The 5714-nt window shown below is 45.8% G+C and overlaps 1 non-coding gene across 1 annotated transcript; it reads right to left on the reverse strand.

Moving 5' to 3' along the window:
• Positions 1-5075: 5075 nt before the first annotated feature.
• Positions 5076-5182, reverse strand: LOC111522988. Its single transcript, XR_002725398.1, has one exon. It is a non-coding gene; the product is annotated as a U6 spliceosomal RNA (small nuclear RNA).
• Positions 5183-5714: the final 532 nt, after the last annotated feature.

The following is a 5714-nucleotide window of genomic DNA, read 5'->3' on the forward strand; positions in this document are numbered from 1 at the left end:
TTTTTATTTATTTATTTATTTTGATAGAGTCTTGCTCTGTCGCCCAGGCTGGAGTGCAGTGGCTCGATCTCAGCTCATTGCAACCTCCGCCTCCCGGGTACCTCCTGGGTTCAAGCAATTCTTCTGCCTCAGCCTCCTGGGTAACTGGGATTACAGGCACCTGCCACCACACCCGGCTAATTTTTTGTATTTTTGGTAGAGATGGGGTTTCACCATTTTGACCAGGCTGGTCTCGAACCCCTGACCTCAGGTGATCCACTTGCCTTAGCCTCCCAAAGTGCTGGGATTACAAGCGTAAGCCACCATGCCTGGCCTATTATTCTTATTAGAATATAATGCTGCTGTGTCTCATCCCTCTTTCTGTATTCAGAAGGGGTCAAGAGTCATTCATTCACCCAGGAGGCAAACACCTGTGATCCAAGCTACTCGGGAAGCTAAGACAAGAGGTTCATTTGAGCCCAGGAATTCGAGGCTGCAGTGAGCTATGATCATGCCACTGTACTCCAGCCCGGGCAACAGAGCAAGACTGTGTCTCTAAAAAACAAAAACAAAACAAAAAAAAGAGCAATTCATTCAATATTTCAATAAATATTGTTTAAGCATACATTATGTGACAGGTGCTGCACTAGATACTTCGAATGTCATGGCATGGTATGCCACTTATTTTAGTGAAGGAAAGACAGACTGAAAAACGAGCATGTAAATAATTAAGCAATATGTTCTCAGTAAGTGCTCTGAAGTAAAGAAAATGGGTGCTGAGGTGGAGAAAGCCTGGGGGTGGTCAGGGGCCTGAAAGGTGAGAAGGAGCCAGCCAGGCTAAGATGGGTGGGGAAGAGCATTGTGTTTATTTGTTTATTTGAAACAGGGTCTTACTCTGTTGTCCAGGCTGGAGGGCAGTGGCACGATCATGGATCACTGTAGCCTCCATCTGCCAGGCTGAAGTGATCCTCCTGCCTCAGCCTCCCAAGTAGCTGGGATTACAGGCGTGTGCCATTACATCTGGCTAATTTTTGTATTTTTAGTAGAGACGGGGTTTCACCATATTGGCCAGGCTGGTCTTGAACTCCTAACCTCAAGTGATCTGCCTGCCTTGGCCTCCCAAAGTGCTGGCATTACAGGCATGAGCCACCGTGCCCAGCCAAGGGAATATAATTTTAAATAGAGGGGCCAGTAAGTGCAAAGGCCCTGTGGCAGGAACAAATTTGACTGGGGTAAGATACAGAAAGTCCTGTGAGGCTATAGGGAGAGAGGCAGGAGACGAGGTAGGAGAGGTAGGCATGAGCTAGAGCCCATAGGACCTCCCTGGCTACAGATTTCACGGATCTAAATGAGACAGATAAAAAACTGCAGGGTTTTATGAGTGAAGGAGGATGATCTGATATATACAAATTTTTTTTAGTAGAGACAGGGTTTCACTATGTTGGCCAGGCTGGTCTTGAACTCCTGGCCTTGTGATCCACCTGCCTTGACCTCCCAAAGTGCTGGAATTACAGGTGTGAGCCACCACGCCCAGCCTCTGACATGGTTTTAAAAGATCACTCTGGGCCACGTGCAGTGGCTCACGCCTGTTATCTCAATACTTTGAGAAGTTAAGGCAGGAAAATTATTTGGGGCCAGAAGTTTGAGACAAGCCTGGGCAATGTAGCAAGACCTCATCTCTACAAAAAAGAAAAAAAAATTGCTGGGTGTGGTGGTGCGTGCCTGTATTCCCAGCTACTCGGAGGGCTGAGGTGGGAGGATCACTTGACACTAGGAGCTCAAGGTTGCAGTGAGTCATGATCTCGCCACTGCACTCCAACCCTGGTGACAGAGAAATACCCTGTCACTGCAAAACAAACAAAATCCACCCTGTGCCTCCTGATCAGAGACACTAAGAAGGACACAACATCACTTTTGTGGTTTTCCTACCCAAACGGCATAGCCTGTATCTAATCATGAGGAATTATCAGAGAAATCCAAACGAAAGGACAGCCTACAAAATAACCAGCCTCTAAAATACTCTGCAAGGCCAGGCACAGAGGCTCACGCCTATAATCCCAGCACTGTAGGGGGCCCAGGTGGGTGGATCCCCTGAGGTCAGGAGTTTGAGACCAGCCTGGCCAACACGGTGAAAACCCATCTCTACAACAAACACAAAAATTAGCCAGGTGTAGTAGCAGACACCTGTAATCCCAGCTACTCAGGAGGCTGAGGCAGAAGAATCACTTGAACCTGGGAGTCAGAGGTTGCAGTGAGCTGGGATCACGCCTCTGCACTCCAGCCTGGTGACAGAGCGAGACTCCGTCTTGGGGAAAAAAAAAAAACTCAGCCGGGCGCAGTGGCTCATGCCTGAATCCCAGCACTTTGGGAGGCCGAGGAGGGCAGATCATGAGGTCAAGAGATCGAGACAATCCTGACCAATATGGTACATGGTGAAACCCTGTCTCTACTAAAAATACAAACATTAGGTGGGCATGGGGGCGTGCGCCTGTAGTCCCAGCTACTCAGGAAGCTGAAGCAGGAGAATTGCCAAAACTCGGGAGGTGGAGATTGCAGTGAACCAAGATCACGCTACTGCACTCCAGCCTGGCAACAGAGCAAGACTCCATCTCAAATAAAAACTCTGCAAAAGCGTCAAGGTCATGAAAGATAAGGAAAGACTGAAGGACTTGCAGATGGAAAGAGACTAAGGAGGCTGACAAGCGAACATTCCTTGCAGTCATGGACTGGATCCTAAACCAGACAGATGGCATCAGTGAGACAACTAACAGTTGAGGGTCGAGATGAGATCATCAAATTACAGCAATGTTAACTGCCCGATTTCGATAAGTGCACAGTGGTTATGTAACAGAATGTCCTTGGTTTTAAGAAATACGTCGAAGGGCTTCTTGTTTGCTACTTACCTCAAACATTTCAGAGAAAAAAAGTCATATACATACACACACCTAAATATGTCTTTATAAAATCACATACAGGTGTATAGGTGAGATCAGCTGGGGCAACATAGTGAGACCCCATTGCTACAATAAAATTTAAAAAAAAAAAATTAGCAGGGCCTGGTGGCACATGCCTATAGTCCCAGCTGGTTAGCAGGCTGAGGTGGGAGGATCACTTGAAGCCAGGAGTTCCAGGCTGTAGTGACCTATGATTGGGCCACTACGCTCCAGCCTGTGTGACAGAGACCCTGTCTCTAAAACACTAGAGACTAAGGAGGCCTGAGAAACAAGCTAAAAGCGTAACATGCAATCCTGGACTGGATTCTTGTAGGGGAAAAACGCCAAAAGGTAGAAACACTGATGTTCTCATCACCCAGAATTGTACAAATGGTTAATATATTGTCACCTTGCTTTGATTATCCTTTTTTAAAAATGTTCTTTGCTTTTTTTAGAGATATGGGTTTTGCCATGTTGCCCAGGCTGGTCCTAAACTCCTGGCTCAAGTGATCCATCTGCTTCGGCCTCCCAAAGTGCTGAGATTACAGGCGTGAGTCACCGCACCCAGTCTGATTACCATTTTTAAAAAAGAAATGGAACATTGCAGGTAAGGTTAAAGTCTTCTGTGACCTCTCTCCCAGTTCCATCACACTCCTATGTATGGAGAGAGAGAAAGGAAGGAGAGGGAATGACAGAGACAAATGAAAAAGCAAGTAATGTTAAGATTTAGGGAAAACAGAGGGAAGGGTATGTTGAAATTCCTTGTACTATTTTTGCAACTTTTTGGTAGTTCTGCATATATTTGGTAAGTCTGCGTATTTAGCTGCAATTTTTTAAATTGCAGTTTAAGCACAGGTTTGCAATTCATGTTGGATGGCAAAGACAAGTTTAAGTATCTCTATAAACTGCAAAGCCACTGATAATCAGAGGAGTTTTTAGCGGAGAAAACAAGACCTAAAACAATTTCAGGCCAGGTGCGGTGGCTCACGCCTGTAATCCCAGCACTTTGGGAGGCCGAGGCAGGTGGATCACGAGGTCAGGAGATCCAGATCATCCTGGCAAACACCGTGAAACCCCATCTCTACTAAAAGTACAAAAAATTGGCCAGGCGCGGTGGCTCAAGCCTGTAATCCAAGCACTTTGGGAGGCCGAGATGGGCGGATCACGAGGTCAGGAGATCGAGACCATCCTGGCTAACACAGTGAAACCCTGTCTCTACTAAAAAATACAAAAAACTAGCTGCGCGAGTTGGTGTGCGCCTGTAGTCCCAGCTACTCAGGAGGCTGAGGCAGGAGAATGGAACCCGGGGGGCGGAGCTTGCAGTGAGCTGAGATCTGGCCACTGCACTCCAGCCTGGGCAACTCCGTCTCAAAAAAAAAAAAAAAAAGTAGAAGCAAAACACAACAATTTCAATATATTTTCCTGTTTTCACTCTGCTCCTTAAGGTGGTCTTTGTTTTTGAGATGGGTCTCACTATGTTGCCAAGGCTGGAGTGCAGTAGCTATTCACAAGTGGGATCATAGCTCACTACAGCCTTCTGACCTCAAGCAATCCTCCCCTCTCAGCCTCCATAGTCGCTGGGACAACAGGTGCATGCCACCACATCCGGCAAGATGATCTTTAGAAAGTTCCGAGCTTGGGCTGGCTAATAACACTCACAGCTGAGATATCACGCCAGAGCCCCATTTAAAAGGCCAGGAGCTAGAACAACTAATACTCTCGGTTTGACATATTTCCACTTGGCACTTTTGTAGGGGAAAAAAATGCCAAAAGGTATAAACACGGGTGTTCCAACATCCAGAACTGTACAGTGGTTAATATATTGTCACCTTTGCTTTGATTACCTTTTTTTCTAATTAATTAAAAAAACTGTCATCCTTGGCTGGGCGCGGTGGCTCACGCCTGTAATCTCAGCACTTTGGGAGGCTGAGGCGGGCAGATCACCTGAGGTCAGGAGTTCGAGACAGGCCTGGCAAACATGGTGAAACCCCCATCTCTACTAAAAATACAAAAATTGGCCGGGCGTGGTGGCGGGGGCGTGTAAACCCGGCTACTCAGGAGGCTGAGGCAGGATATGGCTTGAATCCGGGACACAGAGCTTGCAGTGAAATGAGATCATGCCACTGCACTCCAGCCTGGGCAACAAGAGCGAGACTCTGTCTCAAAAAAAAGAAAACAAGTAAAAGAAAACTTGTCATCCTTGCGCAGGGGGCATGCTAATCTTCTCTGTATCATTCCAATTTTGGTATACGTGCTGCCGAAGTGACCACCCGATTACCTATTCCAATATAATGAAACCCCGTCTCTACTAAAAATAAAAAAATAAAATAAAATAAATTAGCCGGCTGTGATGGCGCATGCCTGTAATGCCAGCTACTCAACAAGCTGAGGCAGGAGAATCGCTTGAACCTGGGAGGCGGAAGTTGCAGTGAGCCGAGATCACACCACTGCACTCCAGCCTGAGCGACAGAGTGAGGCTCTGTCTCAAAAAAAAAAAAAAAAAAGAAAGAAAAATAAAAAACAAAAGAAATAGAACATTGCAAGTAAAGTTAAAGTCTTCTTTGACTCCTCAGTTCCATCACACTCCTTTCTACCCTTTTTTGAAGCAATAACCATCAGGATATGGTATGTATATCCTTGCAATAAAAAAAAAAACATATATCCAATAGCCAATATGCTTTTATGTGTATTTGTAAGAAACTTACATAAATGACATTATACTATATATAAAATCCCTCTAGATAAAGTTACATCTAGTGTTAGGCTTTATGTAATAATTTTGAAAACAGGGTCTTACTCTGT

The sequence above is a fragment of the Piliocolobus tephrosceles genome, chromosome 10 (genome assembly GCF_002776525.5).
Source record: "Piliocolobus tephrosceles isolate RC106 chromosome 10, ASM277652v3, whole genome shotgun sequence".
NCBI classification, from domain to species: domain Eukaryota; kingdom Metazoa; phylum Chordata; class Mammalia; order Primates; family Cercopithecidae; genus Piliocolobus; species Piliocolobus tephrosceles.